Genomic DNA, 15672 nt, shown 5'->3' with positions numbered 1-15672 from the left:
TTCTATGCTTTACAAATCTATCTTTTTATCTTGTAGTTCCAGTTATGTATTTGTAGGAATGGATCTCAGGCAGATTTGAGGCTCAGTCCTGCTAAGAAATAGGGGCGCCTGGGTGGCTCAGTTGTTGAGCGTCTGCCTTCGGCTCAGGTCATGATCCCAGAGTCCTGGGATCAAGCCCCGCATCGGGCTCCCTGCTCTGCGGGAAGCCTGCTTCTCCCTCTCCCACTCCCCCTGCTTGTGTTCCCTCTCTCGCTGTCTCTCTCTGTCAAATAAGATCTTAGAAAAAAAAAAAAAAAGAAATAGTACACCTGGGAATTTAAACTTCAAATTCATCCCATCTCCCAGTAAATGCTCAGAAATGACCTGGAGTTGGGGGTTATTTTATACTAGTTATTTCTACCCATAGAACAGGCGAAAACTAAAACTTCCAGAATAACCAGAAGGGCCAGAGGCTTATGAAGACCCTCAAGGATGAAAAGGTGCTGCTTCTCAGAGGACCTGACAAAGATGCACACAGTCACTTTGCATCATCTAGTGGCCTTTGTGGACCCTGACTCCAGGAAACTCTTCCCTTCGATTGGGAGCATGCTGTGTAACCCCTGCCCTCTTAGCTATCTCTGTGCAGATCCTTTGCTGGTGTCTGTTGATGCCTTTTTGTCAAACATTATCACTCCTGCAACAACCAAACAATAAACAACTCTTGAATATTCGGGGGGGGGGGAAGAATTTACAGATAACCCCCAAAATTCATCTTTTATTATATTTTTAATTTCCATCTATTCCATACCCTATGTAATAAGATCGGTTAGCAAGTTAATATCAAGAACTTATATTTATATTATTTTATTGTTCCCTGCCCTTCACATAGTGTAGGTACTGAGTATTTTTTCAAAGTCAAAATGAGGGCAACAGAAAATATACAATCTGAATATCAACAAACTAAATGGGTACATAGTTTATTATCCACTTATCAATTCAGAATGAAATTTTGCCTTCACAAACCTCATGTAAATTCTTTTCAGTGATTGCTCTCACATTGCTGTAGCACTGTCTATATTTTACAGCTCAAATTCTATAAGTGGGTATTTTAATATTTGTAGGCTATTTTCATTTTAATCTTTTAAAACTAAGTCACAAAATGTACTATTGGATGATGTATGTTCAAGGCACTCTGCTAGGTGCTATGTGTGAGGAGGGGTGCTGAGAACAAAAAGTGTTTTATTTATATAAACACTTGCTTAGGAATGTAAAAGTTAACTTCAAACTAAAAACAGCGCCTGCATTTTTTAAAATAGTTTAGAAAGATACTCCCCCTCTGCCACTACTATTAAAAGCAATTTTATAGATTCTGGTTATGTTGAGTTATAGCTCTCTGATTAGTGAGTATATTAGTTTCGTAGGGCTGCCATAACAAATTTCTACAAATTAGGTGGCTTAAAACAATAGAAAATTATTGTCTCCGCTCTAGAGACTGGGAGTCCAAAACCAACGTCATGGCCATGCCCCCTCTGAAACCTGTAGGGAATCATTCCTTGCCTCTCCCTAGTTTCTGATTGGTTGCCAGCAATCTTTAATGTTCTTTGGCTTGCAGCTATATAATTTCAAACTCAACCTTCCTCTCACATGGCCTTCTCCCTGTGTGTCTTTTGTCCACACATGGCCATGTTCTTGGAAGGACACCAGCCATATTGGATTAGGGGCCCATCCTACATCAGTATGACCTCATCTTAATGAATTACATCTTAAACGACCCTGTTTCCAATAAGGTCATGTTCTGAGGTACAGGCAATTAGAACTTCAACATATCTTTCTGGGAGGAAACAAAACTCAACCCATAACAGTAGACAAATATCATGAGATATTGATGTTAATGAGCCTATTTACAAAGCTAAAAAGTAGTGAATCTTGTTTGAGATTAATCTTTTGTTCTCAAGCCTAACTGTTGGGGGAATACATACAACAAGAAAGCATATTTTTTAAGTTCTAACACTCCCTGATGAGATTGTTTTTAATAGGCTATTAATGGAAACAATTTAATAATCTATTCTTTATATTTAACTTTTCAAATAATAAAATTATAATTCAAATTATGATTTACTTTTCTTAACACAGGAAATTTGTTAGTTTTAGGTAGTATCATATATTACCTTTGCTCTCAATAATTATTTTGAGCTGCTGCATCATAAAAAGTATTTACAGCTAAGTTATACTAGATCAAATCTAATTGATTAAATCAGAATTCTGTGCAATGTTAATTAAAGTATGCTTTAGATTAAGCAAAGTAATTACATGAGCGATTGCATTTAATGGAATATTTTCATGAATCAGAATATTGCATAATAAACCTGAAAACAGCCACACTGAATACCTAATGTATTTCACAAAACAAATTGAACTGAGAACTGCTAAGACATCTGAATAATTCACATGAAAATAAAGGCATCTTGAAGATCTTCTAAAGCAGACTCTAACTCCTTATTTCCAATGTGCTGCCAATCCTCCCACCATGTTTCTGCAGTTATGCCTTCTAGGACTGCTTCCTGTATCCCCAGTGGATGCCCTAAAGGAGTTCCTGCCTAGGGTATCCATCCTTGTTCCATCAGCCAGGGCTCGGTGAGGGAAGCACATCAAATGATAACTCAAGACTAATAGTGTCTAGACTCTGGAGTACTATTCGCCTCATAATTTAGTTATGAGTTAAACTAAGAGAATAGCTCCCCACATAGCACTGAAACTGTGTGTTCTAAGTTTCAAACAGATTCAAAAGTAAATGCTTCCCCAGTGGGGAAGAATTAAAGGTAACATGAACACCCAGCCACCTCCATGAAAGTGAGCCAGCAGTCCAATGTACATGCTCTGAAAGAAATAATTTGCAACAGCCAATGACTGGTGTCAGGTTCAGTTACTGAATTTCTATTACAGCTATACTTTTGGCAGAAGCACAGATCCCTGCTACCCTAGCTAGATTTCTTCAGTAATTTAAAGCCATATTCAATATTCTAAGGGAGACTGATATCTGCTAAGCAGAAATTGTGTTGCTGAATGTATTTAGATCCAGCTGTCTAGCTCAAGCAATATTGTTCTGAAATATTGAATAAGGTTTTCATTTGGTAGAGCAGCAAACATGAATAGACAATTTAATGGCTTTGTGCCAGGTTCAACAGAATTTCATAAAAGAATGAATATTTGAAACAAGTGTCACTGCACCTGTCACAAACTATCATGGGAGATGCATAAGGACATCCTAAAGAGGTAGCACTGAGCTAACCAGGAGTGGTCAATAATTGATTAATTATTTGTGACAATAATAACAACTCTGAGTAGAATTTACCACACACACACACACCCCAATTTTGTACTGGGAACTTGAAATCAAAATAATATTCTTTTTAGGCTCATAAATATGAATGCCCTTTATCTTCCCTTTAAAATACTTGAGAATCTACTCCCTTTTATTTATTATCTTTAGCTAAACTACTTTCATTTAGAAGACACTTTGCGGGGCGCCTGGGTAGCTCCATCAGTTAAGCATCTGACTCCTGGTTTCAGCTCAGGTCATGATCTCAGAGTTGCAGGATCAAGCCCCATGACGGGCTCCACACTCAGCTCAGTTTGCTAGAGATTCTTTCTCTCCCTCACCCTCCCCCTCTGCTCTTCCCCCTGCTCATGCTCTCTCTCTCTCTCAAATAAATAAATAAAACCTTTAAAAAAAAGAACAAAAGATACTTTGAATCACAATCAACATTTCAACCACAGATCTTATGGCAATCTACATATTTTGTTAAGACCAGTTAATTATTTCAAGTAGTTCTTAAATAGCACTAGTAAAAGTGTCCCTCCTATGACTGGATACAAATTTTTGGTACAAAAATGTCTTCTCCCCTTCCGCTTCCCTTAGGAGCTAAAGATAATTCTGCTTTTGCCTGTCTTGATCTCTTTCCTCTGCCCCTTTCCAAGTAGTGTTCTTCCTTACTAGACCAGTTCCTAAGCTTTTGCGATTGAGAATTAGGATGGAAAGCAGAAGGGGGAGAAAGAGGATCCTTAGACAAGGAATGGGAGGGCAGGGGTAACTACGCTTTGTAGGGCAATGGATAGGAGAGAAAAAAAGGAATCTTAAGAACCATCACTGAAGATTATGTATTGCTTTAGTGGTGTTCAACAGAGACTGAAATTACTAGGGCACGTTCTTTTAAATACATCACTATTTGAAAACATTAAAATCTGTACCATTTATTATAACTTCTGTGTGTTCTTGCTATGTCTAGGGAATATGGAGCTTTAAGAATCCTGTCTTCCTGGGGTGCCTGGGTGGCTCAGTCAGTTAAACCTCTAACTCTTGGTTTCGGCTCAGGTCATGATCTCGAGGTTGTGAGATCCAGCCCTGCATCAGGCTGCACACTCAGTGAGGAGTCAGTTTGAGATTCTCTCTCTCCCTCCCCCTCTGCCTCTCCTCTCTCTTGCTCTCAAATATAAATAAACAAATAAATAAAATTTTTTTAAAAATCCTGTCTTCCCAAGATGAAATCCAGAAGATGTGGTTTGCCAATACCTTTTGCAGAACACAGGCATGTTACTTAGGCTCCCCAAATAAGAATAGGTTCAGAAGTAAGAGTTGCTATTCAATGGACATCAAGTTTCAGTTATGCAAGATAAGTAAGTTCTAGAGCTCTGTTGTACAATAGCATGTCTACAGTTAACAATACTGGATTGTACACTTAAAAGTCTTTTGAGAGTAGATCTCATATCAAATGTTCATACCATAATTTTTAAAAAACAGTATAGGAAATTTCAAGTAGGAAGAGGAAAAGAGGAAGGCATCTTGAGAAAGGAGGTACCACACAGAATCCATGTGATGGCAAAAATGGCAGGCAAGTTCACGCTGCAGAAATGGCAGCGGTAGGGTGGGGGCAGCAACGTTGAACTTCTCAGGCCAGTTCTAAAGCCTATAGCTGCATATCATTTCCAGACTCAGCTTTGAGCTGGTTCTCCCATAAATATCTATAGAATGAACTCCTTTCCTGCTTAATCAGACAGCATCCGTTTCTGGTACATTTTACTGAAACTCTTATTGGGTTGCATATGAGAATAATGGCTCAGTTTTTCATACTTAATTTTCTATACTCTAATTTTATATTTAGTGCAGTGATCATTTGCTGGATAATGTTACTTGTAGATTTTAATCACTGGCTTTTAATTCAAAGTAAGATTTTGTTTTCAAAATATTAACAAAAATGACATAAGTACACCATCGAGTAAGATGTTTTTAAAATTCCAAATGTAATTGCTCTTGTAAAGACAGGGCACAATGAAACAATGTTTGGCTTTACCTCTAGAAAAGAGAACAGGTCTTGATTTAGCAGTCCTGGGTCTCTAAATAATATTCTAGAGGAGTCCTCCTTTAGTTTTTATCTCTAAGATAGGGATAACAAGACCTGTATTACAGGTATATTGTGAGGATTAAAGAAGGTAACATATGAAGATTATCAGCGAAGGGCTTGAGCCCCACATCATCCATACCAACCAAAATTTTCTAAATTTTACAAATATGTAGGAACATACGGTAGGGGATGTAGGCAAATATTTTTACTGGGGGGAAGTTAGTAATCTACTCAAAGCATATAGATATCTTCATTGATTATGGGTAAATGATCATTAGGATTCTACCTTGATCTACTTTTCTCACATTCAAGCTACCGGGCACCTTGTTTCACTAAAGAAAACAAGTACACTGTTGACAAGGTAAGTCAACTTAGCAAGAGGTTTTCAAAAAATATCTCAACTAAAAGGAGAAGGAAGTCATTTAAATATAGGCTTTAATGGGGGGAAATAACCCTATTCAGGGCTCCAGAGTAGTAAAAATTTTATTCCTAAAAGCGTAAACTAACAAGATTAAAATAGTTATTGGATACATTTACCATTCTTAGTGTATGGCGGTCAAACAATCTGCCAAAGAAAAATGCAAGTGTCTCCTGCCAAAGTAATCCACAAGCAAAATTGTAAAGAAGGTAAAGTTCTCATCAATCCCTGCTCTCCCGGCAACTTCTCTGTCTCTCCTGGATAACCAGCACCCTCTGTTGCCTCTCACTCCTCAGGAAATCCCACTACCACCATCACTATCCCCAGCTGAAGCAGAATTCTCTGGCCTGCCTCTCCAAATACAGTTGATTGTTGAACAACTTGGGTTTAAACTGTGTGGGTCTCCTTATATTTTTTACTGTATAGTGCTATAAATATTTTCTCCTACAATTTTCCCAACATTTTTTCCTCTAGCTTACTTTATTGTAAGAATACAGTATATAATACATATACAAAATATGTGTTAATTGACTATGTTATTGGTAAGGCTTCCAGTCAACAGTAGGTTATTAGTTAAGTTTTAGGGGAGCTAAAAGTTATTTGAGGATTTTTGACTTTAAGAGGAGTCAGTGCCCCGAACCACGCCATGTTGATCAAGGGTCAGCTGTAGGTCTCAAACTCCAGATTCCTCTCTATAGGAAGTACTCTCACCTTTAGTCTGCTCAAGCCGCCAAAACAAAATACCATAGACTGGGTGGCTTAAACAACAGACATTTATTTTCTCACTGTTCTGGAGGCTGGAAGTCCAAGATCAGGCTTCTAGACAATTCAGTTCTTAGTAAGGCTTCGCTTCGTGGCTTGCCTTTCATTGACCACATGGGAGTGGTGGAAGGTGGAGAGGGAGAAAGAGGGGGAGGAGAGATACAGTGAGAGAGAGACAGAGAGAGAGAAAGCACACAAGTGCCCTAGTGTCTCCTCTCATAGGGCACTAATCCTATTGGATGGAACCTCACCCTTACGACCTCATGTAACCTTAACTGCTTCCACAGAGGGCCCATCTCCAAATCCATCCATACAGAGGGTTAGGCCTTTGACATAAGAATGGGGAGGGGGGAGGACACAAACATTCAGTCCATAACAGAGAAAATATTGTTAAACACACACTATGAAAGAATTTTAACCCTCTTTGCACAGAATGTAGAGAATAATTGCTTGTTGGCAGGGAATAATTGCTTAATAACCGCAGGAAAGAATTTCTAATAATTCAGGAGCAAGTACACCCCGCACTGTCCACGCTACGCCACTGCATGCGGGCACATTCTCATCCTAGCTTGCACCTCTTCCTGCATCTTCAGGGCCAGTCAGAGGGGCTCAGTTTACCACTCCACTGATGGCTGGACATGCAGTCACACACTCCTGTCCCTAGACTTCCAACCCATGGCCTATTTCTGGATCTGAACCATGACCATGGCTTTAAGTTCACAAATAAGGGGGACATCATCTCCCCTATTCTACATGGGGAACACAGCCATGCCTGGATTGCATTCCAAAGTTTCTCAACTGCTCATCCTCGTGCACACACGGCAACAAACACATAAGCTTGCATATTCTTGACCTTTTAAGTTTTCCTTCTGTATTTACCTGCCTTTTGGGGAATCAACCACAAAAGTGCCCAAATTAAATTATTTTACCTTGTTAGTAGATACAGATGGCATTTAGGAATCTTAAAGATTGCTTTGCTTTTTCCTTAGAAACACAAAAGAGTCAAGATATGCAACTTTTTTTTTTTTTTGCCTGTCCTATTCCAGCGTAGGAGTCTAAGCCTCTCTGCTATCTCAGCAGATACCTAACCTAAATAACTATTCTTAAATACATACAAAAAACACTCAAAAAAAAGAGAAGTCTTCGGGAACCTTCATTTACCACAGAACTGTGCTCCAAGCATTTGTACTCAAAGAATTTCCAAAATAGATTTTGTGACAATTATACCTGAAAACTGGTTTTAGTTTTTTTTGTTGTTGTTGTTAAAGATTTTATTTATTTATTTGACAGAGAGAATGAGACAGCAAGAGAGGGAACACAAGCAGGGGGAATGGGAGAGGGAGAAGCAGGCTTCCCGCCGAGCAGGGAGCCCGATGCGGGGCTTGATCCCAGGACCCCGGGATCATGACCTGAGCTGAAGGCAGATGCTTAACGACTGAGCCACCCAGGCGCCCAAGTTTTAGTTTTTTTTTAAGTACATTATACTTTCTAGTAATCTGACAACCTCCCTGGGAATTTGTATAGTAACATCTGAGTGCGACCTACACAGTAAGCCTACCTCAATTATTACTTGCTAATTGCTATCCAATCATTGTAAAAATTGAGGCACAGAATATTTAAGTGATTTGAATATGATTTCTTATCTAATTAGTGGCAAAGCTGAGAATATAAGCCAAGTCCTGAGATTTTTTTTTAACTTACTAGAGAAATGTTTAAACGATCCTATGAAGGTAGTATAGTATCATGAAACCCCAGGCTCCCAACACCCAGTTTCAACAATTTATCAACATCTTATTTTGCCAAACTTATTTCATCTTTCCTCCAACTTTTTTCCTGTTGCAGTATTTTTTTTAAGATTTATTTATTTATTTGAGAGAGAGAGAGAGCATGGGGTGGGGGGGAGGGAGAAAGAGAGAGAGAATCTCAAGCAGACTCTGCTGAGCATGGAACCCAACACAGGGCTCGATCCCACAACCCTGGGATCATGACCTGAGTCGAAACCAAGAGTCAGATGCCTAACGGACGGAACCACCCAGACGCCCCTCTTGTTGCAGTAATTTAAAGCAAATTCTAGATGTCATATCATTTCCCCTATATTTACTTCAGTATATATCTCTATTAAGCTATTTCTTACATTTTACATCTATTTTTGGTAGATCAACAATTTCCTAACAGTGGCCAAAGGTCTCAGACACCTAGCAAAATATTGTAGTACCCTTCTTTCATTTTTTCCCTATGTATTTCTCTCTCTCAAAAGAGAAAATTCCAATCAATTTTAGTAGACCAATAAAAAGAAAAAAACAAAAACCCAATAATCTTCTGATAGTAAAAATTTAAAACGTAAGTTTCAAAGTTACTTTAAAACATTTCACTATGTTCCAGTTCTACAAAAAGTACAAGCAAATCTCTCTTTTATCTTCCTCCAAGAAAGCCAGTTTCCTAGAAAAATCATAGTGTGGAAATTCCGTTCTGGGTAAAATCCTAAGGTTATATGAAGACTGAGTATATATACAACTTGCAACGGAAATTGTGGTGGTGTTTAATAAAATATAAATAAAATTCATGAGAGTCTTCATCTTTTTGAATATTTATTTGGCATCTAATTTAGCAAAGGTTCTCTGATGTTCCTATTTTATGACTTTATCAAAATTTTAATTCTGTTCTAATTTTAATATGGAATTTTAATGTCACACACATTAAAGGCAATCTATCCACAACAGAGGCACTTAACCTATAGAGTGGCTATGAAGTCTGGCAACATAGGCAACTATATATAATAAGTGGTTTATTGATATTACATGACAATACATGATATGTTTGATGTATTGCCCCTCATTAATGATGCACAGTTTAGTGTGCTGGACAGAATGGCAATGAATAGGATACATTCACACAGTATTTCTAGCAATCTTTGCACATACATCTGTAATGTATCACCTCCAATCAGTTCTCAGATGCGATCCCTGGAATCAGCAATGCCTGGGGATGTTAAAAATGTAAATTTTCAGGCGCCCACCGGAGACCTAGTCAATCAGAAAATTCGGCTCAATAGTCTGTTTTAACAAGCTCTGCAGGTGATTCAGATGCAAGCTAAAGTTTGAGAAACACATGCTCAGATTTTGTGTGTCTCTGATTTTCACTGAAAACAAACCGACAAATAAAAAAAAATCCTTGCCCTTTCAGCCTACCCCAAGCATAGGGTTGCCAGATTTAGCAAATAAAAATATAGGACACCAGTTAAATTTGAATTTCAGATTAAAAAAAGTTTTTAGTATACTTATGTCCCTTGCAGGTATGTCCTATGTATATATATGTACCCCATTTATAAAAGGGATATATAAGTATCCCCATGCATAGTTATACTAAAAGATTATTGGTTGTTTGTCTGATATCCAAATTGAATTTTTCATCCTGTGCCCTGAGTTTTTCTGGCATCCATACTCAAGAGTGTTTTAATCTGGCCAGCATTCGGCATATTCCACAGGGCTATGTCACCTCACCCAGTTTTAGAAATTATCACCCTACCAGTCTCTCACCACTCTGGGGTCCTGTGGTGGTTGGTCTCTGAGTGAGCTGAGCTTGCCTGTCAAGAGCATACACTAACTGGTATTCACTTAACATGGTCAAGCAGGGCAAAGAGTCACCTATATTTGGGGCTACCCTGTAGGTGGAAATATTGGGTGTTGGCTAAAGACAAAAACTAAAGAAAAGTGTACCAAATCTCATCTAACTAACTTGAATTCATGAAATGTAAAAATAATTTTTCTCTCTGTTCAAATAACTTTGTTTCATGCAAGATTCTGGATTTCTAATAAGAAATAATGATGGATAAAAATGTTTTTATATGCCTTCACAGAACTGCATGCTACTGATGAGTCCTTTTCTTTAACTGTCCCTACTTAAGTCAGAAAACTAGAGCCAAACAAGTTTGAAATCTAAATCTTACCTGAATTAGTTTCATAGTCATTTCTTTTTCATTTTTGAACTGCCATCCTATATACTTTTTAAATTCACATAGGGTGCACAGATTTTTAATACGCAGTTCAATGAGTTTTGACAAACATAAGCCCCCACCCCAGCAAGATTTAGAACATTTCCTTCACTCTAGAAAAATCCTCAAGCCCCTTTCCAGTCAATTTCCCCTCCAGAGGCAACTACTGTTCTGACTTATGTCACTGTAGTTTTGTTTGTTCTAGAACTTCACGTAAATGAAGTTGCTTTCATTTTCACATATTCAAAACATATCTTGCCATATAGCAGGGAATTTATCATGTATTTTTATTTATTTCCTCTGAAATCACTGTAAAGCCCTAAAGATAGTACCCCATCTCTCACCCTCAAAGAGAGGACAAGGATACTGGACGTGGATCTGATCTACAGGGAGGCGTCAGAACCTGAAGAAGTAATGAGAAGAAGGGACACCAAAGGAAGCTTTAGGTCATGAATCCTTGGGTCCCCAAGTCAAGAAGCACTTGGGCCAGGGGACTCAGGAAGGAATGGTTGTGAGGGGCACCATGAGAGCATCGGGGAACCGTGCCAGGTAGAAAACTACTCTAGCACCTCAGCAGGCTGCATAAGGCAGCCTGCTCTTGCCTTCCCAGCAATGCCCACCACCGGGCCTCCAGTCATTTGGGGACCCGGGTCATGCCACTGCCCATATGTTCCAAGACATCTGCAATGAAGCGTTCTAGGACCCTCCCTTAGGGTGGGAAGGAGCTCCTGTTTCTGTACTTTGGGGACAGACTAGACTCTAGTGGTATACCCTAAAGTAAGGGCAGAGGAGTGTAGATAACCCTGTTTCAACTAATGTAAGTTAAACATTCAAGTTATTTAATATTTTAGCGCTTTTCAAAATATCCACTGGAGTAGCATCTAATCATCATTTTAAAAGTCTACTACCCAAACAAGACATAAATTTTTAAATGGCAGCAGTATGTAATCTAGTATTATTCTTTATGGGGGGAAAAATATTTCTATGATGTTTCCTTTTGCTCACATTCCTGGGGGATCCAGGGATGAAAGACCATGTAAATCCAAACAGACATATTACGAGTATGGTTCATTTACATAGGTATATACAAATGTTATCATTTGAGACGAATTTAGAAAAACACATACCAAGAATAAAATGTATTTTAAATGGGTGCCCAAATGTTGATGCTCATCACAAATCTTCACTTACCCTGAGTTGTTCTCAGACTTCCAGAATCTCTCAAAGGCAAACTTACCTGCAGATACTTCCGTGAAGACTCCAAAGTCGTTCTTGATCAGTATATGTGAAGTCGGACCCTATCAAAGACCCTCACCTCCTTGCTATCTGAGAAGTCTTGCAATACTACTTGGAACCCAATGCCTTCCTGTTTCTCTGCTACAGGAGGTTCCATCCTCCAGGAGACAACTCTTACACAGTGTTTGAGGAGCAAGATGTTTATTAAGGGTCAACACCTGTGAAACGAAGACGGCAGAAGCAGGGCTGGATTGAGGAAGCAATTGAACCACAACGCAGACACAACACACGTAGCTGGGAGCTCTGGGGCAAATACTGTCCAGGAGAATGTCCCCAGCCAGGCCAGATGGCTGTGCCTCTATATCCGGGTGTCACCCAGTCACCGGATGCAGGCAGCTCCAGGAAGGGCACGACCTGGGGCAAGGCAGCTCTCAGGAGCTCACCGCTAAAGATTGTCTTCTGACCAGGCACTCCACGGCTGGACACCAAGTTCTTCCTTGAAGGGACATGTAAGTACCTAGCACAACCATTCTCCAAGTCTGTCTGCAAGAACCCCATGGATTTCTCTCAGTCCCTCAAAGCACCATGCTCACCCTTGTCTTACGGTGGATCCCTGTGCCTGGAACATTTTCCCCACCCTCTGCACCTGGCAAACTCCTTCCCCCTTCCTCAGGTCTCATCCTTAGTTAGGCCTTCTCTCACCCACTCTCTCATAACACTCATCAGACTTGTAATTTGCTTAATGCCTTTATTCCCTGCTTGAACACCCTCCATGAGAGCAGGGACAATGTCAGACTTGTTTGTGCTGTATTTTCAGTGTTGAGCAATGTGCCATGCACAGAGTAAATCTTCAGTGTATATTTTATGAATAGATTAGTTAATTTGATATACTTGGTATTTTAGTTTGGATTCCCCCAGAAGGAGACCCTAAGGCAAGGATTCAAGTGCAAGCAGATTATTTGAGAAGTGATTCCAGGAAACACTGCTGGGAACATAGGAAAGTGACACAGGAAAGGAAAGGCAGCCAGTTAATTTCTCATTACCACTGTGGGGCAAGAGTTTAATCCTGCTGGGGAAATCTGAGAACCAGCGTTGAACATGTGCCTTGAAGTTATCCATCCAAAGATGAGTGACCACATATTGTGTGATTCCATTTATAGGAAATGTCCACAATAAGCCAATTCACAGAGACAGCAAGTAGAGTTGTGGGTTCCAGAGGGTGGGGGAGGGGAGGATCAAGAGAAACTATCAACAGGTATGGGTTTCTTTGGGTAAGGGTAGAAATGTTCAGAATTAGTAGTGATGGTTGTACAATATTGTGAATACGTAAAAAAAATCACTGAATTTTATATTGAGTTTTATGTTATATGAATTATATTTCAACAAATTACAATAAACCAATGAGGGAGCTGGGATATTTATACACAAGCTCTATTCATGAGTCAGGGCTGATGGGTGAGGGGGTAGTTAATTTCTACAGCATTTCCAGCCTGTCCTAAGCAGACAAAACCAGCTGAGACTAGGGCGACTTTCAGCAAAGAGATGCAGATACCAGCACTTTGCAGTTTGGAGTCATGATGCACTGAAATGGGAATAAGGGGGTGCGTGTAGGGCCCGGATCGGGTCTGCTGTACTTAGGAATAAACCTAACAAACCCACCTGACATATTCAAAGATGAACCATTCCATGGAGAAGGAGGGTTCACTCAGAAGCCTCCAGCTCCAAGAACCTATTTTTCTAAACTTATTCTATAACATACTGATACATGGACGGCATGTTTAGGGAGCCCAATTATCTCAGTTGTGATCCCTAATCAAGTATATCTGTGGAAGGAGAAAAGAACAGCGCGTTCAGTGGGAAGTGGGATTGCGGTAGGTTGAATAATGACCTCCCCAAATATGTCTACATTCTAATCCTGAGACACTGTGAATGTTCCCTTTTAAGGCAAAAGGGACTTTGCAGGTGCAATTAGGTTCAGGATTTGGAGATGGGGAAATTACGTTGAATTACCCAGGTGGGCCCAATGTAATCACGCAGTCCTTATGAGAGGGAAGAAGGTGGCTCAGAATCGGAGGGGGAGGGTTATGTAACAAGAAGAGCAGATGTAAGGGTGACACACATTGAAGATGGAGAGGCCAAAGAGTATGGTGCCACTGAAAGATTAAAAAAAAAAAAGGTAACAACAGAGGTCCTCCCCCTCAGAGTTTCCAGAAGGAACCGAATGCCAATAATGCTAACATGTTGACTTTTTACCTCAGTGAAAAGTATTGCAGATTTCTGATCTCCGCAACTATAGTAGAAGAAATCTGTGTTGTATTAAACTACTAAATTTGTAGTAATTTGTTACAGTGGTGATGGGAAGCTAATACACTCTCCCAGAAGGGATGAAAAAAATAATCACCATCACTTATTCCCCAGAATATGTTATAAAATCGGAAGGGTCTTAAAAATCACAATGAAAATAAAATACTTTGTATCTTCATTTTATGTTCGGTGTAGTTATGTATTTTTAATATATTAAAATATCATACACTTGTCTTCTGACTTCTTTTTAGAAGCAAATACTATTTCAAAGAGAGTACTCGGTGGGGATTTTGTTCATTTTAACAAACTGAATGTTTCAATTTACCTTTTAGACTTTGGATTTATAAATTACATTCTGCCAAGTAAAAATTCTTACTAGAATATTGACATGAAGAAAAAAACAGTGAATGAAATCCCAGGAAATAACATGTTTACAACTCTAAAAGTATTGTAAAATTCAGTGAATTAAATAGAAATATTCGTACAGCAAATTTCTGAGCATATTCAATGTGAGTTGAAGGGAGCTAACTGCCAGGCATGACAGTGAGTATGTGAGGTTCCTGAAGGTGAGAATGAGACACAGGGTAGGATAAAGTAGCAAAGCCTTAGGAAAAGAGGGGGAACAGGAAGGAGGGATAAGGGACCTAAAACACATGAGCTGTTCCAGAGCTTTTTGATGGCGCATGTAACTTCTCTTCGATTTCAGTCTATGTTCCACATTATCACCAGATAATAGAAAATAAAATTCAACCATGTCATACCTCTGCTTCAAATGCTCTGAAATTTGTTAGGTTAAAATAAAATGAAAAGCCATGTTCCATAATCTCAATGGCATGCAAAGCCCTCAACGTCTGGACGCCAGCCTACTTATTTAGCCTTATCACCACCATCCCAATCATGCCAGACTCTCTGTTGTTCCTGAAACATCTCTGTGTCTCTCAGGCCTCACGGACTTGGCAAATAATGTTCTCACTAACTCGAATGAGTCCTTCTTATCCTCACCAAATATCTACTCATCCCAGCCTAAATATCCTCTTCCCAGTGAAGTTTCTACTAGAGGAAATAATCCACCCTGGGCCTTGAGCTCCATCCCTCCACCTTCTTGCCAAGGATGCTAGGAATGCAAAGCCCTGACTACTCTTTATCCTGGCCATTTCTCAGTGTTGTATTTGCAGAGAGCAGTCTTGAGGGCTGGAGTAGCATCTTGCTTGCCTCTCACTGTAAAAATGGTAAATTCCTTAAGCTCTGGGTTCCTCTCCTGTAACACAACTCATAGGGTATGTAGGCATTCATCTAGGCCCACCTGAATGCCCCCCATGGATTGGGGTGGGGGGGAGGAAGGAGCATGAGGACTGGTGCTGACATCATGCTGGTGCTGCTCACTGTGCCATGAGTGATACAGTCATTTGTCTCTGACCCAGGAGTCTCCTGTCTTCCATCAGAACTCATGCAACAGTACCAGACTCGCTCGTTAGCTTGCAAGTAGGGTAAAATCCCAGATTCTGCACAGTCCTTGATGGTTCCCCATCTCTCCAGACAGGGTTTGTGCTCTCATATCTGTGATCCTGCAATATTTGCTCAAA

The sequence above is a fragment of the Leptonychotes weddellii genome, chromosome 4 (assembly GCF_054177405.1).
Source record: "Leptonychotes weddellii isolate Sample4059 chromosome 4, ASM5417740v2, whole genome shotgun sequence".
Classification (NCBI taxonomy): Eukaryota; Metazoa; Chordata; class Mammalia; order Carnivora; family Phocidae; genus Leptonychotes; species Leptonychotes weddellii.
The sequence above is the reverse complement of the archived record's forward strand: the minus strand, read 5'-3'. Positions refer to the sequence as shown.